The sequence below is a fragment of the Gobio gobio genome (genome assembly GCF_949357685.1).
Source record: "Gobio gobio genome assembly, chromosome: 7".
NCBI lineage: Eukaryota > Metazoa > Chordata > Actinopteri > Cypriniformes > Gobionidae > Gobio > Gobio gobio.
In genome coordinates this window covers 24572423-24589491 of record NC_137103.1, presented here as the reverse complement: position 1 = coordinate 24589491, position 17069 = coordinate 24572423, and the positions used below count along the sequence as shown (strand labels likewise).

Below are 17069 nucleotides of genomic sequence, written 5' to 3'. Positions count from 1 at the left end.
ACGTTTTCTACCTTAACTGGACCAATCAACATGCTTGATGGATGGCCAGTCCATCACAGGGCTAACACACATAGACATACAGACATTAACACACACATCTCTTTGGATTGCGGGGGAAACAGGGGAGAACATGCAAAGACTCAGCCAGGAGTCCCAGGCTGCGTGCAACAGTGTTACCCACTGAGTCACCCGGCTGCCCCGTAACTGGATCAATAATCTAAATAATCACTTCAGTTACAGTCACTGGAGTTTTGATGATTTTTTGCCAAACTCTTCCCTAAACTAGGTGACGTACTTCCACGATCCCACCTTTCACAGATAGATGGTTGTATCTACCGAAAGTTCTCATGAGATCCAGGTACGCCTAAGCAGTACCAGTATGAATGAATGGTATGCAATGGATGAACTTGTTTTCAAATTTTTGCATCTTGACTCTGGAGATCACAGAGAGACAATTACAGAGCGTGTGGATCCCACGGAGCGTGTCCTCTTCCCTTTGATGGACGTAAATAAAGACATGGCTCCTTGCAGGCCTGCTTATTGAACTTGGCTGTTGACAATGCCTCAGAAGTGGTCACATCCAGTCAGAAATCCCTTCTGCCCTCAAGAAAAGAGCCCACGTCCTTAAAGGCAGCACATCAGCGGCTGTTCCCCGTCAACCGGGCGATGGCAGTGGTTCAGACGCCAGCCCAGGCTCTTTTAGCGAGAGTCCATTGATGTAGCGGAGTTATTAATTTGCCCTGTGAAATAAGAGGACACCCGGGCCAAAACAGAGGGAGATGGGTGCCTTTCAAATAATGCCAGCCAGGGAGCCTTTCATCTGCTGTCAGTGGGGTGAGTGAACTGGGTCTGCTGGGTTCTCACATGGGCACCAGGGCTACCCACGGAACTAACCAACAAAGGGTGTGCAGGAGGGACAGGGAGAGCTGAGTGCTGAGGGGGAGGAGGAGAAAGAGAGAGAGAGAGAGAGAGAGAACATGGGCAACTTGGTGTTTCTCCACTATTAACTGGTAAACAACTCTGTTTTTAGTTGTTTTCGTCCTTCGGAATGGCGTTCTTGTGGATTGTGGTGGGTTTCGGTGTTCTGTGAGCCGCTCTTTCACTCCCCTCAAGGTAATGGCAGCTTTTTTCCCTCACCACTTCCTGCTGTCCCTAACCACCTCAGGGGAAAGAGGGGCAGCGCCCTCAAACTGCATGTTAAACCTCGTAGGGTCTTAACAGCCTCCATACTTCACTCATTCTTCAGGCGATTTAATCACTGCAAACATTGTACCTTTAGGGGTAAAACAGTCCCTTGGGCATTACCCTTAAAGGGACAACTTTTTACTTTATCTATCCCTAAACAAGGGTGTCCAATCCTGCTCCTGGAAGGCCAATGCAGAGTTTAGGTCCAGTCCTAATTAAACACAATCAATTGTGTTAGGGCAGATTGAGCTACGGAAACCGGACTGGACACCCCTGCCCTAAAAGGTGCATATGGTACCTTAAAGTGGTAATATGTACCCTTAACGTACCAACATGAACCTTTTAGGGTTAAATAAGGTACAAAGAAGTCCATTTGAGGATACTGCCCCAGTGACAAGCTGTTGTACCCCTAAAGGTAAAAAAAAAAAATTCTGAGAGTGAAAGGTTTTGCAGACTTTATTGTTTTAGGCCATATTGTAGTATAAGTAGTGCTGATTGTGTGTTCACACTGAAAACACAAAACTGAGACAAAATTACACCTCTAAAATTCCTACACTAGATGACATGGTGTGTAGTTTATGTGCGTAGTGTATACTTCAGTCAAGGGCACCTGAATCCCAACTTCACTGAGCATTCGGTGACGACTGGGGCCATTCTGAAGTCTCTGGAGGCCTCTATTTTGATTGGACCAGAGACAGGAGATGTCACAGAATTCATTCATGCATGCAAAGAGCTGTGCAGCGTCAATGTCCGATTACTCCATTCCTCCACATGCAGTGAAGCACGAGGAGTGGTTGGGGCAGTCACAGCTGGAGCAAGCAGGGAAAAAATAATACCAGAGATGTATAAAAGCAGAGGCTAAAAGCAGACTGAGCTAGCCGCCTGCTAAAAAAACAAAGCACTGCCCAGGGGACAAGCACAGGGTCGGGCAGTGTGGACCGGACTCGCCACAGCCGCGTCTCCACACGTTAGTGCTCCTGCCAAATGGCTGTAATTGAGGCCTAAAGTCAAGAGCCCTGAATAACTCAATGCATCAATAGCAGCCTGTGGGACCTCCCCCCTCTATGTTTCTCTTTACCTTCATAACCGACCTGAAACCACTTCTCCACCCCCCCTATGGTTGAGCTTAAACCTCACTCACCTCCATGGCTGTGGTGACCTTTACTCTGGGCTAAATATATTGTAAGATGGAGATGAAAGGTGGGTTTCAGTGCTTCCGTTTCTAGAATAACCTTGTGTATGAGATTAAGCATTTTTTTTTATTAACCGATGCAAGTCTAATTCAAATGTATTGCTCGTCCATACACCAGAATTCAGGTAAAGATGTTGCTCCGGTTGTGGCCTATCCTAAAAGAATCTGTTTGTGATTCATGGGGATGCTGATAACAATAAAGCTGGCAATCATGATGAGGATGTTGTCCAGTTCTGTTTGCGAAAGTGATAGCTGTGAAGGGATCCATGCTAATGGCAGCGTTTAAAATGAAGTAGGGCACATGCTGCACATTTCTGCCTGTTTATTGGTCCTACTGGGTTCTTCTCTCAGGCTTCAGAGGCCTGGGCTGCTTTTTTCCTGCACGCATGCCACAGCTGTGGTCACTGTGGTGATGTTTCACTGCTCAGAATGGATTCACCAGCTCAAAAACGTTCTTATTATATTTATATTTTACTATACCGCTGCTGCCCTTGCCAGCTGTGTACTGGCTAACAGCCTGTTTCCTTTAAATAGGCTGTGACAATATGATTAAACAGCTAAAATGAAGGTAAACATCAACATTCAGTGCCCAGTATTGACATAGAGCCCACAAGCAAAAAACCCTGGATTTTAGGCCTCGATTTTTGCTGAGAGGCAAGAACGAGGAAAAAGAAAAGAGTACAAATTAGTTTTAGCGAGCGAGATATTAAGTTTGACAGAAGCTGTCAAGCTTGTTTAGTTGTGCTCATACCTCAATCTTTTGGTGCTTTAAAGTGATCGAGTTGGATTGATCTTCATGAAAACTTGTGGATCTATTGAAAAAAAAAAATTCAGAAAAGTGGTGCTACAACACCAGGAAGAGGAGGAAAAAATGAAAAAGAATGATAAGTGAGGGAGAAGAACAGAACAAGAGGACAGAAAGGTGAGAGGGAGAGCATTGCGCAATAACGCAAGGGGGAAACGGTGAGGATAAGACAGAACAGATCCTGCGTGTCCATGTTGTATGGGTTTGTCTCGTGATCTTCTGTGGGATGCCGCTGTCACCCCGGCTGTGGCGAGCTGCTGCGGTGCTGCTGCAAGCTTCAAAGACTGCAGGCCTGCCCGCAGCCCTAATTAGAGGGTGCTTGCTTGGAGCTGGGGACAAGCTAGCGGAAAGTGTGCGCAAGTGCACACACTATACGCTTCAGTAGCAGCAGGCTGACATGGATGAAGGGAGGGATAGCATCCTACTCTCATCTATCCCACAGTAGTCTCTCTTTCCTGGTCTGATCTGTTTGTGTCTGTCTCTGTCAATCCACAGCCCAGGCCCGGAAGGAAACCGTTAGTGCTGTAGATGTAGCCTATCTGGGACGGTAGCTAGGGTGTCTGGGCCTCCAGACTGTATATTTCTCTAGGCCCCTCACCCTTTTTAAGGCAAGTTTAGACAGAGATGTGGTCTAGTGGATGGTGCACGTGTTCCGACACATGGTGCGTACATGCTTATATGAGTTAAAATCCTGAGCAATATTCAGATTTTGTCAATATTACAATATTTATATATATATATAAACTCTCCATATCTGAACGCCTCCCCCTGTGGTGTTTAGTTTAAACAAATTTTGAGCAAATACTGTACATTTCATATCCTCATATTGCAAACCACAAACACAGACATGGTAGACTGAAGGACAGTTCATTTCAAATCAGAGACTTTTTGATAGATCACCCAAAAATTTAAATTTTGTCATTAATTACTCACCCTCATGTTGTTCCAAACCCGTAAGCCATTCGTTCATCTTCGGAACACAACACAAATTAAGATCTTTTTAATGAAATCTGAGAGCTTTCTGTCCCCTCCATTGACAGTCTACGCAACTACCACTTTCAAGCTCCAGAAAGGTACTAAAGACATCATAAAAGTAATGTGACTCCAGTGGTTTAACCTCAATTTTATGAAGCGGCACGAATGCTTTTTTTAGTGCAAAAAAAAGCATAATTTACCAAGAATCTCCAAATCCCGTTGACAAGAGCACCACGATGCACGCGTGTTGTGTTGACGCATGAGCAGACGTTGTTGCATGAATGCGCGTTAGAGATTGATTTTGTAAATAAAGTGGTAAATTATGTTTTTTTGCATTGCTTCATAAAATTGATGTTAAACCACTGGAGACATTTTGATTACTTTAATGATATCTTTACGACCTTTCTTTACTACCTTTCAGATTTCATTAAAAAGATCTTCATTTGCAGTTTTGGGGAAAGATATTTTGAAAAGTAATGCATTACAATATTGCGTTAAAAAGTAACTAAGTAATGCAAGAAAAGTAATGCGTTTTCTCACTTGGGCTGGGCTTGTTTGTTTTTTTTTGTTTTTTTTAGAACAAAAAAGTTCTTTTTTTGGGCAAATGTAAAGACCCTTTCACACCAACATTTAAATAATAAGCCTCATGCTGCACACCAAACGCGAATAGAGCGTCAGGAGCGAGTGATTTCAATGTTAAGTCAATGGAAAGGCGCGTTGACGCGCGTTTTGCGCGGCGCGATGGACGCGATTCGCCTCATTCGCGCGTCCAGTTCGCGATACGTGCGTTATGCGCGAGTGGTGCTTTTTGTGCATTCACGTGTTTGAAGCGAATTCGTGTCTGACGCCCGAGTTGAAAAATCGGAACTTTGCCGTCAATTCGCGCCGCGTTAACCAATCAGGAGCCTGCTTGCTGCTGTCACGTGGTAAAGTGACGTGATGAGAAACCCTGCATAATTTAAAAATACTACTATTGTGTCACAAAATGTAGTTTTTAAGACTTTTTCAGGTGAGAATGTAGTGGTTTAAATCTGTGGTTTATTTATAAAGAGCCTATTTAAAAAAAAATTATCTTGTGTTTTTGGAGTTGTGAGATCCAGGCGATCACCGGGCGCTCAGCGCTCATAACCCCGGCGAGAGCAGCCTTTCCTCGGCTAGTCCTTCTGACGTTTGCCGTTGGCTCTGATGTCCTGCAGTGTGGATCTAACGGGCGATCTTTGGTGTCATGAATCTATAATTTGTTGTCTGCCAAATCGTTTTGACTGAGGGCAAAGAGAAGTTTCATAACTTTACTGTTTAAGGATATTTAAATATACATGAAGTGAAGATAATGTAGGAGTTGCCTGGACCACATTTGTGTGACTATTAATGTTTAATATATATTTTTAATGAAAATGAAAAGAGGCAGAGGTGTTTTATGACATATTTCTCCTGGAGCGCCTTGAGCGCGTCAGGAGAAAAACACGCGTCCAATTCACTGTGGATGCGCGAATGGATTCAAAATGTTCACGCGTCCAACTAGACGTGGCGGTAGACGTGATTTTGACGCTCGATTCGCGTTTGGTGTGAACGCAGCATCAGGCTGAAGGAAATGCAAATTAATACCCGTACAGTAGAGGGCGCTGCTCAAACAAACCTTTCAGCTGTGCTGCTATTCTGGATAACGGAAGAATAGGACACAGCAGAAAAAAGGTTTAACACTTCAACAAAAAATCAAAAGTCATTTTTGCTTATAGTTTAACTGAATCATCGAGGGTCAGCAGCAAGTACATTGATCAATAAAGTGCATAGTTCTTCATTCCAATAAAGGTTTGTGTAGTATTCTGATTTTGCATTCGACTGATTTTATTAATTGTGATGAATACTGAATCTTTTTTGTGCAAGTGAGATGAGTAAATGCATGCTCACATTTAGTCTAGAACTACAATAACCATAATGTTTACACAACGCCTCTGCACTTACGATTTTTCTTAACATCGGGACAAGAGAGCTGTCAGTCAATAAATGGGAAAACAAAGTAACTTGCGTTACTTATTTGAAAAAGTAACTAAATTTAAATAGATACATTTTAAAAGCAATGCGTTACTTTACTAGTTACTTGAAAAGTAATCTGATTACGTTACTCAAGTTACTTGTAATGCGTTACCCCCAACACTGTGTTTGTGTTTTGGAACGACATGGGGGTGAGTCATATAATTTTCATTAAACCTTTAATCAATGTAACACAAAGCTCAAAAACATGTTATTGATTTTGTAAGTGTAATGTGTGATTTTGTGATTTTATGTAAATTAAGCAAAATATATAAACATCTAAAATTCCTAATATTTAAAGATACTGGACAGAAGGGACAGTGTGAGCAAATGGCAATTAAAAAGTTAAGTAATTTGTCATATATAAAAATTCTGACCCCACACATTAAAGTCATTGTGTCTCTAAATGGCTCTTGTTCTCATTCTCCTTCCTTTCTTGTCTTTTATGGTGAGCAGATTTTTGTTTCTTTCCAGACGAAATGACTCTCTCGCCACATAAACTTCTCTCGCCTCTCGCCTAATTTGTGGATTCATTCTTTTTATTGTGGCTTCAAATCCACTGAATTAATTACACTAGACCCTATAGCATTCCTACTGGAAATATCGTGGCATATCCTTGGGTCTGTGGGCCCCTAGAATCATTCCCACCTTTCACCCTATTAGCAATGGCCCTCGGCCTACAGCTACAGGATATAGTCAGTTTGTGGTACCTGGTTATTTCCTCAGTTTAATGATTTAGTGGACACCAGAGGATTACTGCAACATCCTTTCATCATTCCTTAAAATACTGTCATTCCACAACTCTGTCTCAGTTGCCCTCTTTAGTAAGCCATTAGCACACGCTGTGACGATGAATCAGTTCATTATCACGGCCACATCTCTGCCTGGACTGTTAAATGCTGTTTATGATCAGCGCAGCAACATAGTGGTCCTTTTTTTGCTAATTTTAACCTCTTCCCTGTCTGTCTTCAGGTCCCCTCACATTCCCTGTCTCAGCTATATACAGAGGGAGACCCACAGGCCTGCAGTATAGCTAATCTGACCACAGGTAAACACTGTCTTACCACAGACATGCTCACTTAGCGCTATAATGGACAAAAATACCACACTGCAATGAATGCACACTCACACATCAGTGTACACACATACACCTTAAAGCAGACTGTCTGTTTGTTGCTCTCAGAGAGAGCTTATATCATTCAGGGTTTTCCAAGAAACACCACAAATTGATTCATGACACATTTTCTGTCCTCATGGTTTGTGTGTATATCCTGTGCCTTACAGTAAATTTTCCCATAGTGCGTTCGTCTGAGGCAAGGTTTGAAGGGTGAGTAAGGGACAAAGAGAGGATTTACACAAACACAAAATTAGATGAGTGATAGAGATGGGGACGGTCACGGATATTTACAGCCGGATAATATTTGCGTACACATGTGATTTATTACGTTGTTTAGCAATAATCAGTTATGTCCTGCAATTATATATTTGAACTGACTTACTTTCTTCTGTGGAACAAAAAATAATTTTGGGGGGGAAAAATGTACTGTTTCCACCAAAATATTAAGCAGCACATCTGTTTTTAACATAAATAATAAGAAGAAATGTTTCTTCAGCAGCAAATCAGCATATTAGAATGATTTCTGAAGGATCACGTGACACTGAAGACTGGAGTAATGATGCTGAAAATTCAGCTTTGCCATCACAGGAATAAATTGCATTTTAAAATATATCAAAATAGAACAAAGTTATTTTAAATTGTAAAAAATATTTCATAATATGAGCTTTTTTACTGTATTTGTTTTTAATACATTTTTTATTCTGCCTTAGTGGGCATTAGAGACTTCTTTAAAATAAATAAAAATAAATAAATAAAAAACAGTTAAGAATTTTGAAGAATGTTTCTGTTTTTGTCAATAAATTGTGACTTCCATTGTATGGACACACATATTCACAATTTCTCTTATTTGTGGTCCACAGAGGATAGAAGGTCATACAGGGCGAGTAAATGATGACAACATTTTCATTTTGGGGTGAAATATTCCTTTAAAAAAGGCAAAAAATTATTATGCAAATAGTAGTAAAAAGAGCATGCTATAATTAAAAGAAATAGATTGCATGTCCAATTGAATTAAAAACAGCTATTCTAATGAACAAGCCAAGAAGTAATATTAATTGTTCGGACTAAAAGGAGTGGAAAAATCCACTTATATTTTTGGATATCTATAAGTGATCAAACTTTTATATCCGCATATAGATATGGGTGGAGGTGTTCTTTGCAGACTCACAATTGAAAGTCGAATTCGCAATAGGAAGGAAAGCGGAGGGGACTCATTGAACAAACTTCATGTTCACAAAAAGATTAAAATCTCAAGGAAGTAATAATGGCAACTCCCATGCAGCCGTTGGAACTCATTGGTACTCTTGTGCTAGCGTGTGCTAACAGTCCCACCTCAGCCACAATTTGTCATCAGTAGCGATTTAAAACAGGCAAGCGCAATCAGTGACCAGTGTACAGATGCACTGAAACCAAAACATCGCTCTGTGATCTTCGCCGATTTCAAACGTCAACAGCGGGGGGTTCAATCACGCTAGTTTTAATACTTCTGTAAGAACAACAGAATTCACCGGAATTGCAATTTAATCAGAAGTTATAATAATGACTAATAGTATTGTCTCCTGCGCTTCAGTCAACATATCTTTTATCTTCACACAGACACCCTTCCTGGACAAATTATATGTTAGAGAGAGGAGTAAAGAAGAGGAAGAAAATGAGAAAAAAAAAAAAAAATCAAAGGCATTATAAAATAACACCAAGAGAAGATTGAACAAGAGATTGAAGGAGAGGGGAAAGCCTGAGAGAAGAGATTAACAGAAATAACCTGAAATTTAAAAGGATAAATTAAGTTTGCGGTCGGATGAACTATTCCTCTAACACAGTAATATTACGGCCTATGAATGCATATGGAAAGTTCTGGAAATGAAAGGTATAGCCTGAGTGGGACTGATCAGTGATGTTATATGAGCGAGAGCCAGAATCACTTGCATCGCTCAGCACTCCGGCCCAAAAGCGCACATTCCCACATCCCAGCGCACCACTTTAAAGAGTGTCCCGGCTGCTCTGGTTCGCCACTCCCTGAGGAAACTGCAACTCTGAAACGGCAAATATCAATACATTCATTATGCACTTTATATTTATACATTTATACTCATGCTTTTATATAATCCTTGTATTTTGTTGCTAATAGTATTTTTAGAGAGGACTTGCAAGGCCGCACTAGACTGGCAGAGAAACTGTATGTTTGTCAAGTGGGTATGCAAGACAGAGAGAGAGAGAGAGAGAGAGAGAGAGAGAGAGAGAGAGAGAGAGAGGGAGAGATTTGGTCCACTGTGGTTTTTAAAGGGCAAATGCGATGGGCGCCCTGGTCAGTTCAGTGCACAGCTGTGTAGGAAAGAAACAGCCTCGATCCAACCCAGCTGTGGCTGCTGGTGTGCTGCTGGCACAAGGCACATTAACCCATCTGTAACAATCTAATGAGTTTCTAACACCATTTAAAAATAACAAAACTAATGACTGGAATGGCATGAGATAGAGGAGGTGTCAGCTCAGAGCCAAATGTGAGTAAAAATATGGCTTTAGTGAGTAAATAATGAGGCTTTATGTGCCAATTGCCTGGTAACCTCAACTATAAGAAGGATTACAAATTATAATCTGAATCTCACTCATTTAGTTACCTGACAGACTCAAATCAAAGACCTACAAACCATTTACTAAAGTTTACCTCACTTAATCCTATTTTAGATTTACGTGAGCTACCAAAAGCCCCCCCCCCCCCCCCCATCCTAAAATCATCAAAACAAGACTATAGCCGCGTTTCCATCGCAGGAACTTTCCCCAGGAACTAGGAACTTTGGGGTGGTACTCAGTGTGTTTCGACCGCAGGAACCAGGGTCTAAATGAAGTTCCGGGTAAATATTTCCCCCTCAAAGCGGCCCTTCTCGCGAGGTAGTACTTTTTCAAAGTTCAGGAACTTTCGGGGGTGGGACTTGGGCGCTGAACATGCTGATTGGTTGAGTTCACGCAGCATTTTATTTCAACCGGCATTTTTAAAAGTCTTTTACGAGGTTCGTTCTGCGTTCAGTAAATATCAGTCTTTCTTGATCTTTCTGTCTGATGGCACGCGTTCGCCTCAGCCATCTCACGGTCAATGTCCGTAATAGCTGATAATAACATACGTTGTCTTATTTTAAATCTAGCTTACGCGCTTTCAGAATACGCTTTAGTATCAGTGCTCGCCTCTTTTCCGCCATTTTGTTAATTATCTCTTTAGTAAACCAATACATAACTAGCAAAAGCAGCGTTGCTTGGATCTCCTCCATACTTGTTATTGTTGCAGACAGTGTCATGCAAATGATTACTGTCCCTCGAAGACTGGGTCGTGCGCAGTCCCACGTCTCTGGACTAATTTGCTTAATCTTGACGGTACTTTAGACCGCAGTGGAAACGCAGACAGTAGTAGGCCTGGGGGAAAAAAAGTTCCTGTAAAAAAAGTTCCTGGTACAAATCGTTCCAGGTAATTTCGGTGGAAATGAAAAACGGAAAAAGATCTTTTTGCGATAGGTTTTAACAAGAAAGTATGTCACAAATATCAAAAAAGAGCTTCCATTATCACACACTGAAAAATAAATTTGTGTAGAAACTATTTTCACATAATTGCTAGTAAATTTTCAAATGAATTACAAAGAAATGGCAAGTGTAACACTGAATTACCCAGCTAATGTTCTCAGAACTTTGGTTGCAGTTCTGGCAATGTTCTTGCAAAGTAATGAACAAACATTCTTCCAGTAACGTTAATAGAACATTCGTTCAAAGTTATCTGGTTTTTAACAATGTTCTCAAAACGTTAGCACAAAAACATTATTTATACATCATTCATGGAACATTTTTTAGTTGAATGTTCGTCCAACATTTTTTAAATGCTTCTTGTTTCAGAATGTTCAGAGAACATTCAAAAGTAACATTCTCCTGTTGGGGCCTCGCTTTTTTATTGAAAATGTGTGAACAGCTAGTAACGCAACTTAAAAAATGAGACCTTCATTGACTTCCTAGGTCGTTTATGAAAGCCTGTGGACTGATTTTTATGTTTAACAACAAAATTCTGACGTGACTTTGCCTCAACAGTGGATGTGACTGGATAACTGGACTAACCAGTGGACCATTTTCATTGTACAGCATCTCAAATGTAGGTTTAAGCCAAAGTATGTCATCAGAATGACTAGGTATAATGGCGTCCCAGAATTATCTCACATGATTGCATTCCCAAACACCAGCCACCACAGTGGCTTCCTCGATTGCAGCAACTTCCTTTTTTATTACAGATATTTTGTGCCAATATACCAGGAAGTGGCGATTCTGTTCTCTTGAACACATGAGATGGAAACGCTGCTTTATTCACAAATGTTTTATGTGATATTCCAATTTTGCACATAAGTTAAATTCGCAACTTTGGATGGAAACATGGCTATCGTCAGGCTTTTTTACAGTGGCTTCATAAATGAATTAAAAACATAAAAAAGCAAAACACACCTGATGCACATTCTTTGTTCTTCCTTTTCGAGAAGTAGAGTCTAAAAACCTTGCTGTATGTTTGTGTAGTTAAATAAGAGAAAGTACACCACCATCTTGCTCCAACTAATGGGACTTGAACGCACTTGATGTATTTACAAATTAGGAATACACGACTTCAACTCGTAAACACGAGCATGAGAAATAAGTTGCTGCCTGCAGTTCACTTAACGGCCACTGGTGTTGCTAATAACAAGGGTTTCTGATTTCTACATACAGCACGGGTATAGCCACGGGAAAAAAACATTAAAAAAACATTCATAGCTAATGGGAACATTAATGCAACAAGGTATGTTGTTATGGGAAGACGGAGGCGGGAACCGGCGAACGCTTAAACACTTTAATTACAAATAAACACAAAAGAAAGTAAAAGCAGTATCTCCTAATGGACGACTGCCGCACACACATAATAAAAAAATAAACAAAACATAACATGAATCCAGGCCTGGTCCTCTCTCGTCCTTCACTGTAGTCGCTCCTCCTTTTATGCTTCCGTAGCTCCTTCGTGAGAGATACGAGACCGGCGTGGCGCGCAGGTGATGCTCATTATCAATCACGCCACCGGCCGCACACCGTTCTCTCACGGTTCTCTGCCCCGTCCTGTCCTGGGGGACAGTCTCCCATGGTATCTGGGGGTAAGGACAGATGAGATGAGAGTAAAGGAGACGGAAGCATGAGGAGCGACAGAGACTAGAGAGGAAAATAAAAATAAATATACTGCTCAACACTCCTCCGCCACCTGGTGGACAGCAGGAGTCCCCTGTTCCCTGCTCATGGCAGACGGCAGCAGGCTACGACCTCAGGCAAATGGCTTCCTCTGCTCCCTCCACAACCCAGGCAGCCGGCAACGGGTTTGTCTGTCCCCCCTGCAACTCACTCCAGCCCACCGCCTTTAGCGTCCATGGCGGTAGACTCTGCTCAGCCATGCTCGATGGCACCACTGATTCCCCACAACAGCGAGGTCTCCATGACAGCGCATTCCTCCTTCCTCCCGGGTTTTCGGCACCAGTGTAATGAGGTATATTGTTATGGGAAGACGGAGGTGGGAACCGGCGAACGGTTAAACACAAATAAACACAAAATGAAAGTAAAAGCGGCAGCCCCTCACAGACGACTGCCGCACATATAAAGGGGCGGCAGTGGCTCAGTGGTTCATTTAGGTTGTCTACAAACCGGAAGGTTGGGGGTTCAATCCCCGGTTCCGCCTGACCAAGTGTCGAGGTGTCCATGAGCAAGACACCTAATCCCAGCTGCTCCTGATGTGCTGGATGGCACCTTGCATGTGCCATCGCCGTCGGTGTATGAATGAGTGAGTGAATGGGTGAATGTGAGGCAATGACAGCGCATTGGATGGCCATGGGTCTGTTGAAAGCACTATATAAATGCAGTCCATTTACCATCAATCACGCCACCGGCCTCGCGCTGTTCTCTCGCCCCCGCCCTGCTTGCCACAGTTAACAAGGTTTTTAGAACATATTTTTGTTAGCTGGGTTAATGTTAAATTATGAAGAAAGACTAAAATAGCCTTTTCTTGTACAACTCCAATAATCTTTATCTTCGAAAAGTAATTTTTAACAGTTTAGTTTAATTAATTTATTTTTTTAATATGGAATATATACCAATACCATTTCATTAGCCTGGCTCCGCCCTCCTACGTACTTCCGCTCAATTTTAATTTTCCTTCAGTACTCCGTTTGGGATTGCGGTATATTCTCTGGTTTTCTCCGGTCAAATTTTAACCGGTCCAATCAGCGAACAGAGGGAGTGGCTGAGAACGATGACGTTGATGTCCTCCCCCAGTTTCTCTTGAAGCCAATACGGAAGTGACTTAAACTGCAATTCATTGACTGGCCGCTAGGGACAGGCTCCAGAAGGGAGCAGAATCTCATTGAGCCCCATGTTAAAATGCCCAACTTTACAGCAGAAAAAAACATGTTTACAGACTGGTAAAAATTGTGTTTTTTATCTATTTGGCTAATTTTGCTCTTCATAACAACTGTGAGGGGGGTGAATTTTTTTAAATAACTTATTCGTTGACATTATATAAAGCCTTACATTTCTGCATAAATAAGGGCGTGGCCACTTTGAGTGACAGGTGGGTTGTCGTTGTTCTGCTGTCTGTTAGTCATCATCACGTCACCTCAGCTCCAGCCACGTCCCGCCTCTTTGCCCATTTTCTGTTATCCGGGAGTGACACGCTGACAAGATGGCAACGGCCAGCTCGACCCTACTTTACACTTCAAAACTGCTCTCCAGAAACCTATGGGTGACGTCACGTTTTTTTAAAGTCTATGGTTTGAGATGACATGCGTCTCGACCAAACGTTAGCGATTGGTTATGGCAGATCCAGAGTGGCTCTGTTGAAGTTTAAAACTATTGGATCTGCCCAGAGTACCCGCCTTCAAGGAAGTGAACGCTTGTCAATGGAGAGTGGCTGTACAAATGAAATGTATGAGAGTCTGGAAGGACGAGGCTGCCATTTCATAGCCAATAAGAAATTTTCAGGTACTGTAAATTTCCGCAATTCACTCATCATTGGCAGGTGTGACAAAATTTTGGAAACTGGATGAGAACCTGCTGGTGAATCTCGACCTATGCAGTTTCAGGGTAAGTTTACATCAACGATGTACTAAAAACGTAAACGTATTTTCTTTCTTCATAAAAAGTTTTCCGTTTTTAGTTGAAAATAGTGTAGTGTAAACGACCCCTCGGTGTCCGTGCAGTAGTTCTCTCAATGGACAAGTTTGCGTCACCTCTACAAGTTCACATTATCAAAGAGCTTGAACATTTATTGACATGTTGTCTGTAAATGTTCAACCTGTAGAATAAAGGGAAGAGGGCAGAGAGAAAGAATGAGTGAGAGAGAGCACGAGCAAGTAAGCAGTATAATCAGCTCTGTGGCTGGACTGGCCTCTCGTAGCCCTTCCTTTCTGATAGCAGCACAGCCTCTGGTCCACTGAACTCTGAATTGCAACACTACTTTGAAAAAAGCAAAAGAGGAGAGAAAAAAAAACATATACAAACACAGTTTTACCCTCATTTCGAGTCAGAAATAGTTATGAGGCAATATAGTTAGCATAATATAGATATATTTTTAAACGTATTTTAGTGTGTGTAACAGACAGTCTAGTGTACATGCAGTGAGGGTAATTTGTCATGGAGAGGTACAGTGTTTGTGAACCTGGAATCAATTATTTCTAGTCAGTACCAAGACAGGTTGATCACTGCATAATTGTATTAAATTATGGACTAGAGTGCATAATATGGATATGTGTGTTAAGCTTTATAAATATTCACTTTGATTGTAGAAGAGCTGATTGTCTGATCGCTGTAATGCCATGTTGTGTGGATAATTGTCACACACAACATAAAAAACTGTATTGAAACGCTTCAGACAGTGCTCAATCTAAACTATAATGATTGATATTAATATGGGAAACCCCATGTGCACCTCAAAAGTGCAGACGGCTCCAGTAGCCCATCAGGGGGTCTGTCCAGCAGAGCAACGGGCACGAGGGGAGTGATATTTACACTCTCAGACTCCAAACATACTCATTCATTGTTCGTGTGTTTATTGTGTTGAGCACATAATTACTTTAGCTGGCTCCCAGAGATTTTGCTGATTGTTCATAATTGTTTCATTGAATTGAATTTAAAATGGACCTAAACAAACAGTCAGTGAGTGAATTTGCTTGCTAATGGAGAGTATTCTGCAGTGCCATTTGTCAAAAAGGCCACAGAGTTCGCCTGAAGCGCCACTTCACAAGTCTGCCGAGTCAGTTATTTTCTTTTTCTGATGCTTTGATAATATAACATTACTTAGATGTGATTTTACGGGAATATTATGACTGCAATACAATTTTGGCTCTGTTGACAGCATCTGTGGCTAAAAAAAGAATTCATCCCTCAGTGAATGAAAACAAAGGAAAAATACAATGGAATTCTTATGGTGGAAGTCTATGGGGCATATAGTCTACAAAATCCATGAAATTGAAACTGTTTCACTGCACTGAAAGTATGACCATAAACATTAAAGGAATCTGCATGGGACTGATGTGATAGAAGCACTTAGCTTGTCTGTTCAAATTTATAATAACTCATGCAATGACTCTGAAAAGCTGGCAAACTCGATAACTTTTAAGTGTATACTTTTTGTAAGGGGCCAAGCACACAAAATGCATCTCTCTCCATTGATGACCATTCAAAATGATCTGTATGTGAGGAGGATATTTTTGCAAGCAACATGTACAATTAAAACATACACCGATCAGGCATAACATTATGGCCTAATATTCCTAATATTGTGTTGGTTCCCCTTTTGCTGCCAAAACAGCCCTGACCCGTCAAGGCATGGTGTGCTGTGGTGTCTGGCACCAAGATGTTAGCAGCAGATCCTTTAAGTCCTGTAAGTTGCAAGGTGGGGCTTCCATGGATCGGAATTGTTTGTTCAGCACATCCCACAGATGCTCGACTGGATTGAGATCTGGGGAATTTGGAGGCCAAGTAAACACCTCAAACTCGTTGTTGTGCTCCTCAAACCATTCCTGAACCAGTTTTGCTTTGTGGCAGGGCGCATTATCCTGCTGAAAGAGGCCACAGCCACCAGGGAATACCGTTTCAATGAAAGGGTGTAGATGGTCTGCAACAATGCTTAGGTAGGTGGTCCGTGTCAAAGTAACATCCACATGGATGGCAGGACCCAAGGTTTTCCAACAGAACATTGCCCAAAGCCTTTCCAACAGAACCACTGCCTCCGCCGGCTTGTCTGCCATCCACATGATGTAAAAGAAAATGTGATTCATCAGACCAGGCCACCTTTTTTCATTGCTCTGTGGTCCAGTTCTGATGCTCACGCGCCCACTGTTGGTGCTTACGGTGGTGGACGGCTGGTCTACAGCTAAGAAACTGCGATGCACTGTGTATTCTGACACCTTTCACTCCCCATGTACATCAATGAGCCCTGGCCGCCCATGACCCTGTCGCTGGTTCTCCACTGTTCCTTCCTTGGACTACTTTTGATAGATTTGTCTAGCCATCACAATTTAGCCCTTGTCAATCTCGCTAAAATCCTTACGCTTCCCCATTTTTCCTGCTTCTAACATATCAACTTTAAGGACAAAATTTTCACTTGCTGCCTAATATATCCCACCCACTAACAGGTGCCGTGATGAAGAGATAATCAGTGTTATCAATGGTCATAATGTTATGCCAAATCAGTGTATATAAACATACAGTAAATATACAGGATATACAGTAAA

At 41.8% G+C, this 17069-nt stretch overlaps 1 long non-coding RNA gene across 1 annotated transcript in view; it reads left to right on the top strand.

The window, feature by feature from the left end:
- The window catches only part of LOC307129316, a 35609-nt gene that overhangs the window by 2615 nt on the left and 15925 nt on the right, over nt 1-17069 (top strand). The window contains exon 2 of the long non-coding RNA XR_013816881.1: nt 7161-7236. This is a non-coding gene — a long non-coding RNA (uncharacterized lncRNA). The remainder of the gene's footprint in view (nt 1-7160; nt 7237-17069) is intronic.